Raw genomic sequence first — 23,260 nt, 5'->3', positions numbered from 1 at the left:
GAATAAGCCAGTCTTGGAGAGTAAAGTCTGTATGATGGACTGGAGATCACATAGTCTTCTAAGCAACTTCTTAGAGGTGAGTAGATCTATTGAAAGAGATGCACTTCTAATTTAGTTCTATCCCTCTCTTTGGTTGGTGAAACCTGATACTTTAGTAACAGGTGAGGGATAAACTAGTGTGACCTGAAGGGAAGAGAAAACAAGCTTATAGCATCTCAACCATTTATAAACCACAAGTCGAGTTGGGAAAAAGATAGCCGAACTTTGGAAAGTCAAAATCCCCAAGGCAGGGACTCTCTGAGAAGTCCCAGTAGGTGTTGTGTTGACTCTTCTATCTTTGTCTCTAACCTGCCACCTTCTAAACTGATACTTTAACTACACACCCCGAGAGGCAAGAGAAAGGATAACTCATGAGTAATTTCTTTCCCTGGCTGAGTGAAGTGTAGGAAGTGGGCTGCAGAGAAATGCCTCAGCAGGCAGATGCTGTATATTGGTCACATGTTGGTAACAGTACCTGTATACATGAGAGAGAGGTGATAGTATTCCCTGATACCACTAAGAAAATGGGAGCTGGCTCAGCATTTGAGAACATTGCTTGTGTAGAGGACCCAGGCTTGATTTCCAGCCACATAGTGGCTCACAGCTGTTCTGTAGCTCCAGTTTCAAAGGCTCAAATGCTCTCTTCTGGCTTCTGAGGATGCTAGGCACGCAAAAGTGTACATAGAGGACATTCAGGCACATGCAGGCAAACACTCCTTAAAAAAAGAAAAATGTCACCAGTCGAAGCAGTAGAACAAAAGCTTGTCGACTGACAAGTCATGTACAACAAGTCCAAGTCACTGGGTATAGCTGGAGGATCCAAATATAGCCCCATCCAAGGTCCATTTCTGGATTCATCCTTGAAGGATATGGAGATGCCACTGGGAGAACTAGGAGATACCAGTGAACTGGCCTCGGGCTTGAACTTAGTGAAAACCTTCATCTGGCTTCCTTGATAACAGCTGAGCCTTTCTTTTGAGGTGCTGATGTGTAACATTCCTCTCTCTGATTTTGGTGCCCCGAAGTGCAAATATTGCTACTAACATGACACACCCATAGTCATGCCGCCCAGACACTGTTTCTCCAATATCCATACAGCAGTCTTTTTCTCTGCACTAGGAAAGCTTATGCTGCGCAGAGTCCACTCTCAAATAGCAAAAGGTATTTCCAGAGCTTGTTCTTAGCACAGACCCCCTTTGGGAAAAGCATAGCAAACATTTCCCCCCTTTCTCCTCACAGCTGTTTCCTGGAGCCTTCAATTCAGCATGAAAGGAAAACAAGGCAACCGAAGACGCTGCTTTAAAAATCGTGATGTCAAGCTGGGTCCAATGGCTCTTACCTGTAATACCAGCACTTGGGGAGCTGAGGCAGGAGGACTGCTGTGAGTCTGAGACCAGCTTGGGCTACAAGTGAGACTGTTTAAAAAACAAAAAAACAAGAAAGAAAAAGAATAGCCATGCTGTCATGGTGTCAGTGGCTCTTGGATCACTCTAGTTTTCTCCACGCTAACTATATCAACCAACTTAATTCCTTAGAACAATCTTGTGGCGATGTGACTAGCAGATGCCACAGAACTGGCCACTGTCTGGCATCCAGGGAGAGGTTTTGCATGATTTCCTTTATGACTGTACATGCTTTGCTTCTTAATGCTTTGGCCTTGCCCACATACTGAAAGTGTTCAATGGCACGCAGATGCATTCTCTGCACTGTCTATTCTCATTCAGTCCAGTTCCTCATTTAATGTCACGGTCTTCTCCATACACTAATGTCACAGCGTGCTGACATAGGCAGGCTTCATCTATAGAATATACTTTCTCTAGCCCGAGTGTTTCTAGAGCTTTACTAGAAAAAGCCTCCCAAATGTTAGAGGATGGAAGTTTTAGCATGAAAAGCTTGTCAAATCATCTCAATAGAGGGAATTCTTCTGTCCTAAGTATTACCAGTGATACTTCTTCTACTGCCTATCCCAGCTATATTATGAAAGGGATTGTAATAATTAGTTTCATTGTTATAATTAGCCCAGTTCTGTTCTTGTAGACAACAGATTTGTATTGTGCTTAAATGTCTTTGGGTAAATGTCTGTCCACATGATCACTGGCCATTGTAGGTCCTATATCTGGGCTGGCCACATCATCCAGTCACTCACAGAGCTGGGTGAGGCTCTTCTCTAAGGTAGACCATTAGGAGGACATATCCTCTGCTTTTCTCTCCCTTGTGGAACTTCATGAAATGCTTAGATCTACTTTCTACTTGGCTGAATACAGAGCTGGAGGCTTTCTCTGAGTCCTGACAGGATAAGAACTGTGCTCTTGGGCAGTCTATACAGCTCCAGGTCCTTTGGCTGCCCTTGGAGAGGTGTCTGCACCTTTCTTGCTGTGAGTTAGCATCTGGAACCCCAGAAGCACTGGAAGGTGGAGGTTCTTTTAGGGAACCCATTCTTGTCTTCTGGTCTGGCTGCTTTTGTTCTTTCTCTCTCTCCTATCTCTTTTGCATAGTAGCTGAGGCTGTCTTTGGGCTTCTCATCCTGTTGCTACTGCTTCCTGAGTGACAGAATTACAGATGTACGCCGCCAGGCCTGGTTTATGGGGATCAAACCCAGGGCTTTGTGCATGCTCAACAAGCACTCTACCACCTGAGCTATATCCCTACCTCCATTTTGCTTTCTTTATCAGGGTCAAGTTTTTCTAATATGTAATACTACATGCTTGGGTGAAGAATTACAGAATGCATTGGCAAATGACACTGTACAATTTCTTTTTTTTTCTTTTCTTTTATATACATAATACAGATGACTTTTGGCTTGCTTTGGTTAGAGATCAAGTAGTCCAGAAAGGAGTCTGGGTCTGTTGAAGTCAGTGGGATACTCTTCTTGGTTTTTAGTCCAAGAAGTACAATCTATTGGAGAGGAAGTTTCAACTGCCCAGTGTTCAGAAATCTGAGAAAAAGTACTTTCTTAGTGCTGGCTGGTAACCCAGATGGGCAAGCATCTGGGAAAGATGAGCTGGAAGAGCTAGGTTAGCCCTCTGGCCAAAGGGTAGTGCTGAAGGTAAAAGACTACCAGTGTTTGGGTTTGGGACAATGCCCTTGCCCACCTCCAACCCCATGATTGATTGTACGAAGCTTTTGCTTCTCCATTTGAGATAATCTTTCACTCCCTGCCAAAAACAAAAACAAAAACAAACAGATTCACAGCTAGATGTATGTTGTTTCTTTGAATAAATTTTGCAACAGGACCATTTGGTTACAGTTGTGATCATCTGTGTTGGGACCTGCACAGCACTCATGGGAACTGGAACACTGAAGGGCATCTTTCTCTCTGTGCATTGAGGAGTAGCTGCATCAAGCATGTCTGGTGCATGGAATGATTCTGGGAGGACAAATGACTGAAGACACCACTGCACTGGCCATTGGCTTGGACTAAGTGAAAAGTGTCATTTGATTTCCTTTATCAGCAGAGAGACCTTTCTCCTTACTGCTTCATTAGTGACATTTTTCTTGCTGGTGTCAGTGTCTGGAAGCGAGTTCTGATGGGAACATGTGTTCCCTCTTTTCCTGGGGGACTGGTTCTCTTTCAGATAATCTTCATAATTTGGGAGAGCACTGCATTGCTTCTGTAAGCCTTTTCTGGTCAAATGCCCAGAGGTAGGAGAGCTTTGTATCCTATGTAGCTGCTGCTGGACTCCAAACAGCATTGCTGTTGCTACAGCTGGGACAGATAGCTGAATATGCACCTGCCAGATGAGGCCCTGGGATGTGTCTCCATTGAAACCTCTCTGTATGTCACAGAAACATTCAGTGGCTTGGACTCAGAAAGATATTTCCTTTGAATGTCTGCATCTTTAGGATGATTGATGTCACTATCCCTTGGGTTCAAAAGTCCTCTTCCGACTGAGCTGATTGACATTATAGTCCATGAGGGTTACGGCAGAGTCCATGCTTTCCCCACTCTGGCCATGTTTCTTTACCTCGCCAATGCATGGGTCGTCAAAACCCACATTTGCCTTATTTCCCAACCTATCATAGGGGAATCAGTCATTTGGAAGCAAGACATATGTGAGGCATTCTTTCTAGGATCACATATGACTGAGCCCTCTTCCACAAATAAAATTATTTATTCTATAAATATCCGACAGCGACTTTTGGTTAGAAATTATACGATTTCTATTGCATAATAGCAGCAAAAACATTTTTTATGAATTCATTTTCTAGTTCTGAGTTGGAGGAAGTAGGAGCCCAAAGAATGCTTGGAGGTACATACTGCTAAGTTAGACACAGTCATCAGATGGGATGAAGAATGTCGTTCAGTCTTGTATAATGCTCTGGACAGGCATCTCAAGAAAATAAGATGGGTTTTTGGAAGATGGTTTTGTATTCTTTGGATTGCAGTCATTTTCTCTTAGTCATCTATACTCACACATCACACCGTCGTGATGAAAATACTCTTTCTAGACTAGTTTTGAGGTTCCCAGTGTAGGTGTACTTCAGTTTCTCCTTTAGCTCTCTGCAGGAATTCACAGTGGCCAACAGCCTGGAGATACCTTTTGTGAGGCGACATTTTCTTTTTCTTTTTCTTTTTTAAATTCAGACAGCAGAACATATCCAGGATAGGTTTAGACAGATGTCATTCTCACAAATATCTGGTAGGGAAAGTGTAGAGAGCCGTCTCAGGACAGGGGCAGGCAATGTGGGCAAGTTGTGCCGGGGAGTGCTGGGAGCCCGGCAGCAGGCCCCCTTCACAGCAGCAGGTTCCCTCTTCACTGTCTTCTGACCTGCATTTCTCTTTTGCTGGGTGGATGGGATTCAGGATGAACTGGTACTGCATCTCTTGGGCAGCTCTTCCATGAGGAAGGACTCATGGGAGTTGGGAGGGGTTGCAGAATCCTTTGATTCTTTTTTTTTTTTTTTCTTTTCTCAAGACGGGGTTCCTCTGTGTAGCCCTGCCTATCCTGGAACTAGCTCTATAGACTAGGCTGGCCTCGAACTCACAGAGATCCACCTGTCTCTGCCTTCCGAGGGCTGGGATTAAAGGCGTGCGCCACCACCATCCTTTGATTCCTGTGGTAGGAGTGCAGTGTCTTGAAACGGTTTGTTTTGATTCCATAGGATGATAGTTCCCAGTGAGTGGGTATGGTGCTGCTGTTTCCAGAACTGATCATAGCTGGTTGTCTTCTTCAGAATTAGTCATCCTTAATAGTGCTAAGTGTCAGGATGGGGAGTGGTCAAAGGCCCCAGACTCAAGTTCTGCTTTCCTAGCATTGATAGGGACATGATAGGAACTTCATTTCCTGTGTCTGAATTCATTACTATTATAGTTTTATAATTAACCCACTTCTGAGATGGTTGGTGAATATTTTGAGGTGAATGCCCTTTGGGTTGTCCTTCTCTGTCTAGACAGGTTAAGACTGTACATACCACAAAGTAAGGTTATTAGGGGTTTCTGGGGCAGCGGGACAGCAGAACTGTTGGGTGAGAAACTAGGAAGGCCAAGAAAGCTATTTGTCCTTTTATTCTGGAGAGCTAAAAGTGGCTTGAAGTTGACAGTGCCACCCTCTGCCCCCAAGCCAAGGATGTCATGGCATTGGTGTAGTCTTCTCCCACTTTATCCATATAGCTTGCTGCCTACCTATCAGCCAATTGAATGTTTTTTCTTAAAGGTGCTGTGGTATTTGACTTTGGCCACAGCAAACAGATCCCTGAATGGGAAAGATGCCATCCCTGCCCCTGTGTGGACACTGTTGAGTTCTACATTACTGTCCTACTAGAGCACACGAGAAAACAGCAGAAATGGCCCTGTGCCGACTCTGCGAGAACTTTCTTTGGTCTCTTCTACTTGTTTGTTGCAGGATTTTTCTAGATTAAAGGGCATTCCTCCTGTTTTCAGCAAATGTTTTCATTTTCTTCCTCAATTGCTAGTGGCCACATCAGGCCAGGGTACCTGTCCCTGATAACTTTGGAGCTGACCCTACCAAGGCCATCTTGGGGGACCTACAGAGATAGGAAAAGATGATTCCTTAATCCCTGTCTCCACTTGGGGCTGAGGGACCTGGTTAGGGATCCAGTGGCAGCTGTAAATGACAGGGAGGCTCAGGTGTCACTCCTAGACAGGTTAAGATGTAGGTACCACAAACCAGAGTTGTTGAGGGTTACCTGGGCTGAGGAGAGCATGCGGGGTAAGAAGCAGGGAAGGCTGGAAAGCCCTGTATGGTTCCCATGAGCAGTGACTATTGAAGTTTCATGGCAACCGGCACATGTGTGGGGAAAGGATGCCCTGGCTTGAGGACTATGGTGGTGGAAGGCATGAGGTACCCAATCAGTGTCCTCACTTCTTGGCACCAGTAGGTACTTTTCAGGATTCAAAACATTGCTTCCATGAAGAATATCTTGCAATAAATCCGAGCCAGGTTGAGTCTCTGTGGCTAAGTCCATAGGCTGATAGAAGCACAAGGATTCAGAATATAGTTGGGCAACACTGATATCCTTGATTCTTGTATCTCTGTTCCACCTGCAGGTGATCACCAACAGAGACATGAGAGACCTTGCAATACATTACATACACCATGGACACACTTGGGGGACCAGCTCTGACTAGCTCTGACCGGCTCTCAAGAGGATTCCTCAGCCACCTCCACACTGTAGTTCAGGCCAGGCTTTCAACCTTCCTTGGAGAGTGACCAGCTGTGACATTCTGGCCTCTCAGGCTTTCCTGCCACACCTGGTATCTGCTCACTGCTTCTTTCACCCCCACAGGCAGCGTCACAGAGTTGGGCCAGTCCTTATGTCCTGTTCTCTTTTCTGTTCTCTTCCCTCTGTCCATGCTGATGCAGTCTGTACTCAGATCCTCCTAGTTCTCGCCTTGATAGCTGCAGTGGCTTCTTAACCGGCTCCCTGAGATTCTCCAAGCATCTTTCACCATGTTATTTCCAGGCCTAACATGCTTCCTGGAACCCGTGGTGCCTTCACGATGAGATCTGAGCTCTGTAGTACATCTGCAGGACTCCTGAGACTCAGTTACTGTGTTCCCTGCTCTGCCTCTGGGCTGTGGCTAGATTGCTCCTCCAGAGCTGTGGTTCCTCCTACCTGCCCCGCCCATGTCAGGTACCTGCTGTTTATTAGGTACCACCTTGGACTCTGCAGACCTCTGTCTGTCAGGGGTGTTCTTCATTGCCATGTCTGTTTGTCCCCCCCCCCCCCCGAGCTGGTATCTGCATATACCAGTGGGTTTTCTTTGTTGTATACACAGCAGTTCCTGGTGCACTGGGGCTGCAGGCAGGAGGGGAAGAAAGATTGGGCAGATGCACTAAGCATGGGCTGGAGTGTTCAGCATGGTTGGCCACTCTTCTGGCCTGGTCTTTCTTGGTCTCCTCTTCCTTTATTTTTATTTTGTTTTATTTTCACCCTGTGCCTGAGTTCACTGCTTCTGCTTAAGGCACAAGTGGCCACAGGACTGCACAGGGAGAACCCGCGTGACCTACACTTCTGCCTCACAGGCTGCTGCCACCAAGTGTTGGCTTTCCCATCCTATTATGCCTTTTCCTTTCCTCTTTGCTTCACCCTTCACTTGGAAAATTGTCAAGGCCAGGCTTGTACAGTGCTGTGGCCCACACTGGAGTAGGACTGTGCAAAAATTCAAAGCTAGGCTGGGTATAGCCCAGTGATAGGAAGCTTGCCTGGAGTGCTTGTCAAGGCCTTGGGTTCCGTCCCTGGTATAACAAGTTAATGATAGCAACAATAGCCAAAAAGCAGCGCTGAGCCTTTCCCAGCCCTGCTTCAACTCCTCGACCTAAGGATAGAATCCATCTTGTTAGGCCTGCACCCTGGGCTGGCTGTTTACTCTTGTGTCCTGCCATTAGCCCGGAATTTGACCTTCTCTGACCTTTCCAGACTCACATAGCTACGCCCCAGGCACTGACTCCCTTGCTAGTTTCAGGCTTGGGCTAGCTTTTCCCTGTCTTCAGCCAGGACTTGTACTTGAACTTCATGGCTGCTTTCAAGCTCCCCTTCCTGACTAGTCCCAGGGGCACTGAGAGCCCTCCTCTGGGGTACTGAGGGCACACTTCAATACTGGTCCCTTCATCCAGCCCTGTGTGGCAAGTGGTATTCTATGAGTTTGAAGCAACAGTGAGCTAGCCAGGAAATGTCCTGCTCCCAGAGTCTCTGAGCTGCTGTGAAGATTAATCAGCTGACTCTCTTCCTCCCTGGATGAGGGATGCCTCAAGGCTAAGAGTCCTTCCGTGCCTACCCTGGCTGCCCTCTGGTACAGTTGAGCTGAGACCCTCCAGAACACATGTGCTGTAAATTAGGGCCTGTGGAGAGGCCTGGGCCCACTGAATGATGGTGTGAGCCCTTCTGCACTGAAGGCTGCTCCCACACCCCAGCCCATGCTTGGCCCTAGCAGTGAGGGCTCTTACTGGCATGGCTACATCCTCACAGAAGGTATCACAGATTCCAAGTGCTTCTCTCACCCTGGGTGGGATATGAGTCTGCTGATGGAACTCTCTGCATCCCTGACACCCCAGTGACAGGGCAACGGTGTGGCCAACTCCAACTTCGGGACACTCGAGTTTTCTACTTCCTGGATTGCCAGCGAACCCTGGACAGGGTAGGTCCCCAGTCCTGAAGCGCTGCCTTCTCTCCTCTCCTCCAGCTTCTTACCTGCTCCTCCTTAGGGTCTAATTTAGCTCCCTGATCCTTTCCAGCCTCCCCTTGCCTGTCCTGCTTTCTTTCTACCCCAAGCTTCCTTTCTGTCTCTCGGCTTTCAGGCTCCTCCCATGTCCCTTACTTCCCCCCCTCATTCCAATGTCCTCTCTTCCCAACCCTGCTCCCCTTTTCCTGCCCTCATCCCCTAGCTTTGAGGTGTCCACAGAAAGCCAAAGAGCCTCAGATGTCTAATCCGTATTTTCTGGGACACTGTCAGGGTAGGGTAGGCTGGCCCTGCTCTGTCCCTTTTAGTGGCTGGTATCCTGTGTAACCGGTCACCTGTAAAGATCAGAGTAGTACGTGGAGGAGGCAGGCATGCCCAAAGGATGCTCTGACATTCTCCAGCTTAGTTTTTAAACTGATGACTTATTAATCAAATACATATTTCCTCAGAAAGTCCCATGTGAGAACAAACCTTTACTGTCTCCCTTTTTCCAGTAGGGGAAGGTGAAGAAAGGTGAAGTCATTTGTCTCAGGTCATAATTGGGATGGGCACCAGGGCTGTCTCCCTACCCTACCCTTTGGACACCACTCTCAGACCAACTACTCTTCGTCCACAGTACAACAAGCACCTGTCATGACATTGGCCAGTCAAGCCCAAGCTACAGTGACCCTTATGTCAAAGCCATGGACATCTACCAGATCTGACAAATTCCCAGAGAAAAAGGGTGGCCTCAAGGGGCTATTTGAGCAGAGATTCCCAAATGCTTTGGACTTCATGGAGTGCTGGGTAAGCCCTGGGTCTCTTCTTCCTGCCTTCACTCAGTGCACTGGGATGGTGGAAAGAGAGGGCGTGGTGCCCTAGCTGTGGAGGAGGTAACCAGAGGGAGAGATTAGGAACACACACAAGAGGCCGCTGCTGCTGGGAACCAGGTGCCAGAGTAGGGCCCAGGCTGGAGAGCTGGGTGATGGAAGGAGGTCCCTTGTTTTGGTTGGTTCCTTCTCTCTCCTTCTTATGCTCCCCTTTCCTTTCTCTCTGCATTGGGGTAGAACCAGCACCTTCTGGCTAGGCTCCTGCATGGAGGCACACCCCTAGTCCAGAGAAACTGTATAGCTGTTATCTACTTCTTCTGTCTTAAATTAACCCATTTCTATTAATCTATACTTTGTCACGTGGCTTATGGCTTACTGGTGTCTTTACATGTTGCTTCTCATGGCAGTGGCTGGCAACTTCTCTGGTGGTGCCTATGGCATCCAGGCCTGAGCAGAAACTGGGACAAAAAGAGTGCTGGGATCAGGAGGGGAGCTGGCACAGAGTGTGTCATCTGAGTCGTGAGTTCCTTGCCTGGTGCTAGTTCTTAGTTGGCCCTCCAGTGTCTGTCTTGAAGTGTTAACCCTCATAGACCCTAGCGAACAAAACTGAAGGAGAGAGCAGCGACTATCTGTCACCGCTGCTGGCCAGCCACCTGAAAGGAGACACCATGTTCCTCTCAAGCAGTCCCATCCCCAAACATGGCCTGTTCTGCTCTCCTCACCTCACTTCTGGGGGGTGGTAGCTAGAGCTGGCCTGCAGGATGCCCTCTTCCGAGACCAGGAGGTACAGAACTGCCCTCATCTTCATTCTAGGGCCTAGAACTCAGAGAGGGGTGCAGAGGGGAGGCCAGACCAGTGGACAATAAGGGCAGGAAGTCATTCAGGCATGTCACTGAACTTAACCATGGAACACTGGCCATGTCTGACACCAGGCCTGGGAGGCCCTTCAGAGCCCGCTTCCCACTCCCTTCCCTTCTGCTAACCCAGGAGCTGATTTTTACCTGAAGCAATCACTTGTTTTCAGTGCCGCACCTCACTCTATTCATTTTTTGTTTGTTCTTATTTGCTTGTTTATTTTCCAGGGCTGAGACTGGGCCTGTACCCTCCTACAACCATGCTCCCAACCACCGCTCTACCACCACTCAGCTGCATCCTCTCTGCCTCCTACTCACAAGTTCTCATTCTCATTGCTCCCAGGCCACTCAGTGATGTACAACCTTACTGTTCCAGCAAGAGCAGAATGCTCACACAACCCTTACGGAGCATTCCTGGTGGCTTCAGGCTGGTGTGGAATGCCCAGCCCTGGTCTCACCTACAACTTGGCCCAGTGTCTGGCTCTCTCCAAAAGAGGCCAGAGCTGGGATTGTAGATGCTTTAGTTCACCCTCTGCTTATAAGTAGTTGTGCCTGGCTTTAGGAGTGGGCAGAATCTGTTAGCCAGAGAGGAGATAGGCCATTTCCTCACGTGAATAGGAAAGACAGAAGGGAACAGAGAAGTGGGGAAAGGTGTGTGAGAGGAAATAATTGAAAGCATACTGTAAGGTTAGCTAGATCCTCAAAGGTCATGGTCTGTAAATCTGGAGTTTAATCAATGTGGGGATGGGAGATAGGGAACCTTGTCTTGGTGTGTGTGTGTGTGTGTGTGTGTGTGTGTGTGTGTGTGTGTGTGTGTGTGTGTGTGTGTGTGTATGTGTGTGTGTGTTGTATGCATGCTGGGCCTTGCACATGCTAACACACACTACTCTTGAGCTGTACACAGCCTGTTGGTCTTTCTAACATGGTTGTTATTAACAGCAACAGACTTGTTATAATGAAAATCATCAACGTTCCCCAGCTGCAAACCTCAAGCTCCCAGAGCAGCGAGTTTTAGCTGCTTGTTCTGAGTTCTACCTTTTGAGTGCTAAGAGCCAGGCTTCTCTGAACACCATCACCTTAGGGAGGCTGAGCTAAAATCAGGAGAGAGAAATCCCAGGCCAGGGCACCTTAGCAGCCATCCTCTGTCTGTCCCCATGTGGGAGGGGCTCAAAGCAGAAAAATGTAGTGAGGAACATTTGCTAAGAGTGAGAGTCTGGGTCAGTCATGGGCAGTCCCCTGCCCCCTGGCCTGCTCCCTCCTCCTACCACTGTCTGCTGTGGGCTTGGCCACACACACTTAGGAAGGAAACCTGTCCAGGCAAGAAAGTGCTGCCTGTCTCACAGGCAACCGTCCTCCTCCTGCCTGTTCGCTCAGTCTGCCTCCCAGGGGCTGGAGAGCCCATGAGAACCTGCTTAGGGCAGAGGCCACTTTGGTTTCCCCCTGTCCAAGCTGCTTCCTGTAGCCCCACTGAGAGTTGGCGTTCCCACTGAGGGGCTGTGGTGGTAGTCCTCAGCATGCCTGGGCTTATCCCCAGTGCAGATGGCACCAAGGTGCAGCAGAGGAGGAGGTGGAGCCCTGAAGGCCCAACTCTGAGGAGTACTCTGAGAATCATGTAAGACCAGCAGAGATCACTGTCCTTGGTAGGGGCGGGACTAATATCCATTCTGTATACTGGACAAAGCCAGGACAGCACATTAGGCCTTTTTCCCATCTAGCCTGCTACTCTCTTCTGGGTCTGACATTTCTCCCAGACACATACCATTACATACCAATGAATCTGAGCCTCCCCCACCCCCGGCCCCTGCCCCATCCCCTCAGCTAGCTCTCTGAGCTCATTTGTCAGTCACCTGATATCCCACACCTGTTCCAGGCCCAGTTTGTGAGCTGCCCATCTGCACAAATAGGGTGCAAGGTATTTAGAAGGCTGGTCAGTGAAGGGGCTTGGCTGTCTTGGACTGTAACTGCAGGGAGAGGCAGTGTTGGGCTCCAGAAACTAGTGGATATGCTGTGGGGTAGTCTCCTGTGGAAGTGAACACCATTTCCTGAGGTTCTACATTCCAGCTCCAGAGCGGTTCTGGGACAAGTTTGGGATCCCTCACCTTCATTCAGCTCACTACTTTGATCTCAGTTAGAAATTCCTTCATAGTAGAAAAAAAAAAAAAATCTTTCACCTCTTTCAGCTCCATGGCTCTCAACAAGTGCTCGGGCTGTCTGTCTGTCTGTCTTAAAGGGGGTCCCAGGATGGAAGGTAAAAGGCCTGGAGTGTATTTGAGATGGGGTCCGGAACTCAGGAGTAAGTAGGGTTAGGTTCCTCTGCATCCTTCTTCTCACTTAGCACCACCCAGAGGTAAGAAGTGGAACAGCTGCACACTGCCTTTACTCAAGGCAGGCCAGTGCCAGGCACCGAGGTTTGCAGAGAGCATGCTTCTTGTCCCAAGGACCTTCCTCTGGGCAGATCACGAAAGTGTGCCAGTTATGCGGGTAGCTCCTGGGATACCAAGAAAGGAATACTGCCTTTGTGTGTAACAACCTTTTATTTATTTATTTTTCTGTATAGGGTCTCCATAGCATGGTGCACAGAAAAGTCTTTGAGACGCCACAGCCACTGAAATGTCTTCTTTCATAGATCTATAACTAGTTCCACAGATCCTTGCTGTCATTATATTGCTTAGCATGAAATTAAGGTTAAATTATTAAAAAACACCTCAAGCCACTCTCATACCCACAATCCTAGTATTTGTGAGGCTAAAGCTTGAAAACCAGTCTCAGCCCAGCCTGAACTCCCTATCAGAATTCTACCTGAAAAGATAGAAGAAAAGAAGACCCCGCAAGGGCATAGGAGGATGTGGTGGCAGATAATTAAAGATGGCATTGGCCAGAAGCCCGTGGCCCTGGTGACTATAATCTGCAAATCAGCACCATTTCAGGCTCTGACCTCATTCTTTGAAGCTTCTATATTCCCAGTCAGCTATCTTTTTTTCTCCATAAAGCTTTTTGCAACAAGGTTTTGCTGGCCAGTAATCCACTACCCAGCCTGAGTCAGCCTCAAACTCATGGCAATTCTTTGTCTTAGCCTCCTAAGTGCTAGAATTATAGATTCAAGTCACCACGTCCTGCCTTCCTCCTAGTGTTTGTTTTTATGTTTGTTTGTTTTGAGACAGGGTTTCTCTGTGTAGTTTTGCACCTTTCCTGGATCTTGCTTTGTAGACCAGGCTGGCCTCGAACTCACAGAGATCCGCCTGACTCTGCCTCCCGAGTGCTGGGATTAAAGGCATGCGCCTCCTAGCATTTTTTAAAAGGCATGGTCCACATTTCTGCTCCATGTTTCTAGTCACAGCAGAATCTGAGCACACAAACCATCCTTCAGCTCCTTTCAGGCCAGTCTGACAAACTTGGTCTCCTGGGATTGGTCTAAGACTTAAAGTGGGAGAGAACACCCTGGCTCTGGTCCTCACTTATCCCAGGAAGAACTCAGGCTGTGGCTGACCCACATCTGCCAGACTCACAGGTATCCTGTCCGCCTTGCCCTACACGTCCAGCTGTCCTCTCTATAGGATCACAATGGAGACAGGGTCAGGAGACTGAAACCACCCTGGGTAGGGAGCAGAGGCTGACTATTGGCCTGAATGCTGTTGTAATTGCTTTTTCCTTCCACCTATTGGCCACATTTAATTAGTGCATGGTACACTGAGCTGTTTGCCCTTCCATTTCCTCATGGAAATACTTCTGAAAGAAATGCTTCCTCTGTTCCATAGCTACTTCCCTTACTCAGCCTGTTTGTGTTCATCTGCAGTAGTAAATGCGGGTCCCTCTCAGCATTTCTGTTGCTACATAATCTCTGCATTGTGCCACTGTGCAATTACCACCTTCACCCACCCCTGGAAGTCTGCAGAAAGATCTTCCTCCAGGGAAACTGCTCCATAGGAGAGAAAAATGGTGTCTGAGTGTCCCCTGGAGGCCACTGAGGATAGAATTGCCTGTGCTTTGTACTCTTGATCCTGCCCAACCTGGTTCTGGTGCTGTCTTTATCGGTACAGAAGATTTGGGGCATCAGAACCTGAATCACGGCCTGTAGCTGCCTCTGTGTTTGTACGGCCTGTGCCACACGGCAGTGATCTGAAACCAGCTGTGCAGGTGGGTGGACAAGGCCTCACCCTTGGTATGTTATTTGCAGAAAGATGGGTAGAATGACCATACTGTGATAGCCAAGTAAGGCAGCCTCCTGTGTGGAACCTGTGTTTTATGTATACAAATGCATATAGACCTATATTTACACATAGAAAAGACAGAAGTAGAAGGGGGGCTGTTTGGTGGGAGGGGCAACAAGAGACAGTAATGGGGATAAACATGAGCCAATATAAATTTGCCATAACAAAACCCTTAAATGTCAGCGTTGCCAAGGATGGTGGAGCACCCTTGGAATTCTAGCTCTGAGGAGGCAAAAGTGAGAGGATTGCCACAAGTTTGGGACTAGCCTGGTCTGCAATAGCAAGTAAACAGGCCAGACACTCAGAACAAGGAAACAAATCCAGCCCTCTGTAATATGGCTATGTGCTTCTTCCAGTTGTGGCAGATGCTGATTATTGTAGATCCAAGTTATGGGGTGAAGACTCCTAAGTGTTAGAAGACCCACAGCTTCAGAAATACCATTCCCACTGCTGAGTCTCAGGGCAGGGAGCTGGCCTATCTAGCACTTTCCTCTACTGCTGGGTTGAGATGGCATTAGACTAGGAGCCCTCAGACCTGGGCCCGACAACACTGGTCACTAGTCAGCTGCATGGCCTTGAACAAGGCCCACCTACATCACTGAGGCTCTTTGATAACCTGAAGCTGCTGATAGGGAAGCAGGAAGGGTAAGTTTCTGATGAGCTCAATAGAACCAGGAAAGGGAGGAAGAACATCTGGTCTGGAGCTTAGTAATGAGCCGTGGAGAGGACTGGCTAGTGGCAGGGCTGGTGAAAGCTCCACCTGCCAGGCCAGGAGCTCAGACTCTACTCTGGTAGCTAAGTGGCTCTGTGGCTGGTTTGGACTAGAGTGGTGCAGTCAGATCTGTGTTTTGAAAAGGATGCTCAGAGCAGTTAAGATGAAGCAGAGGAGGGGAAGATGGTGCAGAGAAATTAAGCGCGTGGCTGAGTCAGAGATTTGAAAAGCGCAATGGTGACTTAATCCAGCAGTGCAGAGAGATGTGGTGAAAGGCTCGCCTAAGAACCATTTCTGGAAGAGCGTCATCAGGGACCAATGGCAGGCTGTCTAGAGGTGGGACATGGAGGACTTCCCAGCATGCTGTCTGTCGGTCCTCTGTTTTGGCTTTCTGTTCTTTATATCAAAACTGACTCTGTAAAGGTTCTGATAAACTCATTAAGATGGACACTACTAATACAGGTTTGCATGCTTGCAGATTTACAAGAACAAAGTCTTAGGTTATGAAATTCTGTGTCTTAGAGACACAATTGAAGATTACATTGTTAGAGGCGTTAGCATCTATTATGGTTTGAATCTTGAGTTTTTCCCTTCAGGCTCATGTTTTGAATGCTTGGTCCCCAACTTGTGGCAGTACTTTAAAGAGTACAGAAGACTAAGCAATGAGCCCTGGCTGGCACTATCTGTGCTCTATCTGAGCACTAGTAGTCAGCCTTTGAAGGTCATAACCACTGGCTCTAGCTTACACTCTCTGCTTTCTGGTGAGCCAGGATGTGAACATGTCTCTCTCCTGTGTCCCATGTCTTCCCACACTGAGAACTCTGAAGCCATGAGCCAACATAAGCTTTTTCTGTCTTGAGTTCTGTTAAGTCACAGCGATGCAAAATAGCCAATGCAAAAATGTGGTACCAGTGAAGTGGGGTTATAATGGAGACTTCAGGATGTTGGAGATGTCAAGAATGTGGGGTGATGTTTGTCAAGAAAAGCTGCATCAGCAAGTGGGACTGGCTCAAGAAAGAAGCCACGTGTGCTGTAAATTGAAGGGCCATAGTATCCGAGCTTCTTGGAGTCCAGAGAGCGTTACCATAAGTCCCAGATGTTGGACATGGAGCTACAGGATTTAATGTTTGCCTTGCTGGGTTCCAGTCTTGCTTTGGTCAATCTAAATTTTCTTTATTTTTATTTTTTTGCTATTTTCCCATTTCTTCCTTTGGGAATAGGAATTTTGGAATAGGGCCATTGTATACCAGAAATGTGTCACCTTCTTTTTAATTTAACAAGGCCTCATAGCTAAGAGATTCTGCGAGTCTCAAAAGATGTAGACGTTGGACATGTCCACAGTGTTGAGACACTGCAGGCTATGGAGGCTTTTGAAGTTGTAGTAAATGCATTTCGCACTGTGAGTGGCCACATGCTTTCTGGGCTAGGGCAGAGTGTTTGGGTTTGATCTGAAATCTTCCCCACCCCAGACTCATTTCTTGAATGTTTATTCCTCAGCTGGTGGTGCTATTTTGAGAGCTAAGGAGACTTTAAGAGGTAGGGCATGGAGGGTGACACCGAGGCACTGGTCTCTGGCCTTGGAAGTTTATACCTACCCCAAGTTCTCTATTACTACTCTTTATCCTGTGACCAGATGCCAACTGATGCTTCTGCTACCATGGGTAGAATGTGGTGGGATATTCCATCATGCCTGTCCCACTAAAAGGGACTGAAGTGATGAGTCCAAATAAATATTTCCTGACATTGTCTGTCAGGTATTTGACTATATAATTTAAAAGTAAAACAGCAGGTGCCAGAATCCCACATGTGGGCCTCAGCAATTTAGTCTCCTATTGTTTAGGAAACAACCTGATTTCACTCTAGGCCTGGATGTGTAGGAATGGAAACCTTCCAAACCTTCCTTACAGGCATCCTATACCTTCCAGAACATGACCAAAGCATGGGCCAGTCTAGAGATTTGTCCATAATTCGGCTGTGTCTTTCACAGCTGGGCCAGGGGAGAGAAGAGGTTTTCCCCAGTCACATAGCTCTCTAGAGGCATAGGCAGGTGAGAATGGGTGTGTAAGGTCTGTTCCCTTCTTACCTTTTACTCCACAAATGCTGAAAACTGGTCATGGCTCTGGGAATATAGCTCAGTGTTGGAACAATAGCCCAGCATGTATGAGACCAGGGGTCAGTCTTCAGCACTGAAAAACAGTAACAACAAAAAAACTGTTTGCATCATTTTTTAAAAAATTATTTTAGAGACAGGTTATGTAGCCAAGAATGGTCTCAAACTTGCTAAGTAGCCTGAAGATGACCTTGAACTTCTGATCCTCCTGCCTCTACTTCCCTAATGCCAGGATTATAGCACTGTACAATTACATGCAGCTTTGTGTGGTACTTGGGGATCTAATACAGAGCTGCATCTTCATGCATGCAAGACAAGCCCTCTGCCAGTGAAGCTCTGCTCATACCCTTGGCTTTGATGTAATGTGTTTGTTTTATTTCTCCTATTTTTAAAAAATATTTATTTATTTATTATGTATACAGCATGTATGACTGCAGGCCAGAAGAGGGCACCAGATCTCATTACAGAGGGTTGTAAGCCACCATGTGGTTGCTGGGAATTGAACTCAGGACCTCTGGAAGAGCAGTCAGTGCTCTTAACCTCTGAGCCCTCTCTCCAGCCCTGTTTTATTTCTTCTATTGCTTGGAAAGAAACCTGGGCTTTTGCTTCCTCGCTCTCTCTCTCTCTCTCTCTCTCTCTCTCTCTCTCTCTCTCTCGTGTGTGTGTGTGTGTGTGTGTGTGTGTGTGTGTGTGTGTGTGTGTGTGTGTGTGTGTGAAGGTTCAGGTACAGGGAAGTCCCATCACTCAGGCCCTGGGTGCCCTCCTCCACCACAGCTTCATGTTCAACACCTGCCCCATCTCATCTGTTGCCACCGCTTCCAAGTGTCTTAAGCTTCTCTCTTCTGGGATAGTTTCTGCCTGTCCTGTCACTGCTGAATTGGAAGAGCCTGGTTTATTGCCCATCAACTTCAAAGGATAGCTCTGCTCCTGGATCCCCAGCCTCCTGCCTTTTTCCTCCTACTTGACAATGATTGGACTGTGGCATCTCGCGTGGTGTTGTTGGACTTGGGCTGGAGGTAAAGGTTTAATGTCTATTCTGTTCTTGGGATGCTGCAGACAAAGCTATTGTATGGTAGCCTCTTTGGAGCTGGCCTCAGGCCGACTAATGTCCTCCCCAGGAGATTCTGTACTCCCTAGGGAAAGAGCAAGAGGGGAGCAGAATCCAGCAAGCTTAGAGAGAACCCACCAGGGATCCTGGTTCATTTGAGAACCAGGAAGTTGAATAGGTAGTCCTAGCTTCAGTACTAGTGTTCATTGCTCACTGAGAGTGGCCATTGGTCCTCTTCCCAAAAGCCTGTATTCACCTTCATTCACAGGCTGAAGCACCTGCTCCAGTAGTACACACAAGGTGTACTCTCTGGTGGAGAGCTTCACCCATGGCATCCCTGTCCCTGGCTTTGACCATCATATCTTTGTCTGCCCTGTAGGTAATCATCAACAGAGGCTTGCAGGAAAGGTCTCTGTGCGTTGTACACATCTTTGAGGTGTTAACCGAGTGGCCTGGAGCTCCACACCCTATCTATGAGCTGATGACAGAAAGAGAACCAGAGAAGAGACGAGTGTGGTTATCAGGGACTTAGAATCCCTGCAGGGGCAACCCCTTCAAGTATCCAAAATACTGAGCAGAGTAATTATGACTTCTCACCAGGAGAAAGCTGTCTGGTCCTGCAGTGCCAGACCCCCAATAAACCCAAGGTATCTTGCAGTTTTCAAAGGGACTGAAATGGCTGCATGAGCTGGAAGAGCTGAGGAGAAGGACATACCTGGGAGCCCCAGTGGACTCACCCAGGAACATCACCAGATATTGGCGATCAACGCCTGAGGGTCCCTATGCTGCTACCCTAACCTGCACCTGGTGCTGCTGGTTTATACTGGGGACTTAAAGACAAATGGCATGTAGGCCATCAACCCATGACTGCTGTGCATGACTGTGTGTGTACTGTCTAGCCAGGCCTGCACCCATGGCCCTGAGATAGCTACCAAGAAAGGCCACACCATTTCCACCAGGGCTGGAATTAAGGTGTGGAGGCAACAGTTATTGAAAAGTAGCTTGCTTCTGCCTACAGTGATTTCCTCTGTGATCATGGCTGGGACACTGGTTCCAGATCAATGTAGGGAGGGCAGAAGGTGGCCATACCAAAGCTGGGCATCAGCAGTCATGTGTGTGACAAAGGGCTTGCAAGTTAAATAATACTATGGCAGTCAAGTGATTTCTAAGTCCTGCCCAATTCTTGGACTGTGTGTCCTGACTCAGTCATAGCTGAGGGGCCTGTTATAGGTGACTTTCTGGGAGCCAGTGCCAGGCCAGCTCATGCCCTCTCCTGGGTTTGCTGTGCTCTCTGATGTGGGTCAGGAAGAAAGTGAACCTAGTGGTATTTGGAGGCATTTGGGTTCAGCAGTTCTGGCCACAGTACTAGTATTTCTAGCTGCCTGAGCTTGGCAAGCTCCTTTGCCCATCACAATGCACATGGCTTCACCCCTTTTCTCTGCACAGTACCTGACCTATAAGAGCTATTTTCTTTTCAACAGGAGAGGGCATCTGTAAAATTCTTGGTGCAAACTGCACCACAGTGGTCTTCTCTCCTTCCTTTACTCCCTCCCTTTGGAGGGCTCGGGTCTTGCTCTCTCTTGCTCCCTCATGGCTCTCTGGTATCTTCTTCCCCACTAGGAGCTGTTATAGTTCAAGTAATCTGGAGAAGAAGATCCAACCTGGGAGTGTTTGTGTGTGCCCAGCTCTCACAGAGGTGTTCTGGGGATGCAGAAATGAGCAGGGCAGCATAGAGGTGATGTTGCAGAGTGGAGGTGAGGAGCAAGGGCTCTGGATTCAGACCACACTATAACTCAGTGTGCAGCCTTAGAGCTAGTCACTTAATTATACTGTACCTCAGTTTCCCTGTCTGTAAAATAGGAATAAAATTAATCAACCTCATGAATGAACAATGCATTCTAGTGTTGAGCACATCCATCAGTTCCAATAAATGTGTATTGGTACTAACTGACTCCAACTGAGGAGCCAGGGTAGGGAACTGTGCAGTAGGGTGGAGTGGTCCCCACAACAATTGGCCTTCTCTCCCACAGATGGGAGAGATCATAGGGTGGAAGACTTGGACATAGGTGTCCCTTGAGGGATGGGAAATAATTATTGATGTTGTTTCTGTAGTTTGGGGCACTGGGAGTGGTTCCCAGCGCTTGGCACAGGCTGAGCAAGTGTTCCTCCCATGAGCAACAGTCCCAGTAGTTTTTAGATGAGCAGATGGGAGTAGTCTGACTTATCCTAGTTGGGGAAGACAAGCAAGCCTCCCCAATCCCTCTAATCCATGTTCTTGACCACCCCAACTCTTACCCCCACCCTCTGCATCAGAAAACAATTTAATGAACTCCAGATGAGCCACATGCTGCTTGCATGACTGTAGTATCCATGGAGATCTGTTCTCAAGGAGAGAAGAGAAAACCAAGGTCCCTGCACTAAGTCTCCGAGCCAGTGGCCTGGGCCTGCCTGCAGAGCAGACAGAGGAGTCTGTGTTTGCAGTCCCCAAAGAGCCCCAGTCTTCTTCCCCCTACCCCTCCTATCCTGATTGGTGGGGGTCCAGGAAACATGTAGCCTGCCAGCCCTGGGCACCTCATACAGGCTACTGGAGGGTAGCATGGAGGCAGCCTCTTGGCTGTGGGAAAATGGCGGACACAACCCTTTCCTATCAGCACAAGAGGTAGGTTGATAATGATGGTGGATCTTAGTATTGGCCACAAGCATCCCCTCTGTCACCTGACCTCAGTGGCCTTGAAGAGCTTTGCTTACTATCCAAAGAGTCACCATAGAGGAAAGCAGCTCTAGCTGCCTGTCTGCTGGTGGAGTGCTACCTGGGCCAGTGGGATGGGCAGCTGGTTCTGCCTTTTCATCTGTTTTTCCCCACCCACCCGACTCTAGCCTTCCTGACTCACCGACTGCCCATAACCTCCTGCATTTGGCATTAGCACTCATGGTCCCATGAATAGTAATGTCTTTTCTGTTTCCTATTGGCCACCTATGGCTCATTTTTCAAGAGACCACTAGTGGTTACCTCCTCTTGTGCCATGGTTTTGGTCATGCCTGCCTTTGAATCCATGCCATGAGAGCTTGCATTACATAGACCTGACTAGGGCATCTCCATGGTTCTGACAGTGTCACTGATGGGGGTCTCACCTTCTTGCCTGTGCTGGTCTCAAAAGTCTGGGCTCCTGTGAGCCTACCTCGGCTTTTCAGAAGCTAGGACTCCAGCAAACCTGGCAGTCCTTTTGAAAGATGAAGAAAATAAGGCCTGGAGAGCCCAGCTAAGTTGCTTTGGTTGTTAATGCAGGTATTTTTTTTTAACTTGCTTTGTGCATATTTAACTTCTGAGGTGTGCCAGACACTGTGAGCATGCCAATGAGTAAGATGGACAATAATCCCTGGAGCTTCCACTGGACCGAGGAAGGAGGAGGAGGAGGAGGTGACCTGTTGGTTGTGGGAAGTGGGATGGAGATGGAAGACATCAAGGTTGCTCTAGGGGAGGCTGCCGAGGCCCAGCATTGGTGACAGTTAATGAAGATCAGGCAGAACCATGTTGGAGGAGTGAGGGGACAGCACATCATGTAGAGAACTATGGGTCCTAGGGGCAAGAAGTGGATGGAGATGTCCCCCAAATCAAGAGGAGGCCCGAGTGAAAGAGGATGATAGCCCCCAAAGAAACTTTGCAATTTGGTTTTTGTTTACTTGCTTAAGAATGGGGAGTGGCCTTCCTTCAGGGCTAGAGAGCCCAGGTGGTAGAGATGACCAAGGTTTTCTTTTTTTTTAAGCCTATGGATGTCTGCTGTAATTTTGCATTTTTACTATGTAAGCCCATGTCATCTCACCAATTTTCAGTAAAGTCTGTTACAAGCACAAAGGCCTTTGCGCATGTTTCTTTGTAAATGAATGACAGAATTCTGCACTTGTCAATAGATTACAGACATCAGCAGCTGGCATGTATTGGAGCAGGTACACAAAGGAACACGTGCACACCAGGGAGGCACACACTGGACATGAATAAGGCTCACTGAACTGTGGGAACAACAGACCAGCACCAAAAGTCCTGACATGTTACAGAGTTACTGATCAGGCTACAGTATATGGCCAACATTCCTCAGACACTACAGAGTACCTGTCAGTTAAAGCTGCCTCTCTGATTGGAAAGCACTGGCGGCAAAGTTCAGCCAGCTTCACTGTGCTACCCAAGAACAAGTGCATTAGAAACTACCCAGGGTGGGGTTGGGGATTTAGCTCAGTGGTAGAGCGCTTGCCTAGCAAGTGCAAGGCCCTGGGTGTGATCCTCATCTCCATAAAAATAAAAATAAATAAAGGAAGGAAGGAAGGAAGGAAGAAAGGAAGAAAGGAAGAAAGGAAGGAAGGAAGGAAGAAAGGAAGGAAGGAAGGAAGGAAGGAAGAAAGGAAGGAAGGAAGGAAGGAAGGAAGGAAGGAAGGAAGGAAGGAAGAAAGGAAGGAAGGAAGGAAGGAAGGAAGAAAGAAAGAAAGAAAGAAAGAAAGAAAGAAAGAAAGAAAGAAAGAAAGAAAGAAAGGAACTACCCAGGCTCTGCAAACCTTTGATCATCTGTTCCTCTGTTGAGCCTCCAGCAGGGGGCTCTTTGTTCAGCTTCTAAGTACAGTGCTTTTAGAAGCACAGCCTGCGCTTTTAATGGACAGAAATGGATTCAGGAATCATTGTATTTAAAGAGAGGTCTGAGGAAAGGGTAATGGGTTCAGGCCTGCAGGCAGGCTGTGAAACACTTGCTTAGTATCTTAGGAGCTTGAATTTAGCCCTTGGCACACGAGTAATGGCTTACTGACCAGCAAGCTGCTCAGGACCAGCTTATGAACAGAAATCAGAATGGCATG

At 47.8% G+C, this 23,260-nt stretch overlaps 1 long non-coding RNA gene across 1 annotated transcript; it reads left to right on the top strand.

The window, feature by feature from the left end:
- Positions 1-5,053: 5,053 nt before the first annotated feature.
- On the top strand, positions 5,054-22,262 carry LOC118580728. Its single transcript, XR_004944555.1, has 4 exons — positions 5,054-8,638; positions 9,297-9,466; positions 18,225-18,389; positions 18,801-22,262. It is a non-coding gene; the product is annotated as an uncharacterized LOC118580728 (long non-coding RNA).
- The last annotated feature ends 998 nt before the right edge of the window (positions 22,263-23,260 follow it).

The sequence above is a fragment of the Onychomys torridus genome, chromosome 3, assembly GCF_903995425.1.
Source record: "Onychomys torridus chromosome 3, mOncTor1.1, whole genome shotgun sequence".
In the NCBI taxonomy this organism is placed as follows: domain Eukaryota; kingdom Metazoa; phylum Chordata; class Mammalia; order Rodentia; family Cricetidae; genus Onychomys; species Onychomys torridus.
Note: the sequence above shows the minus strand (reverse complement) of the source record. Positions and strands in the feature narration are given on the sequence as shown.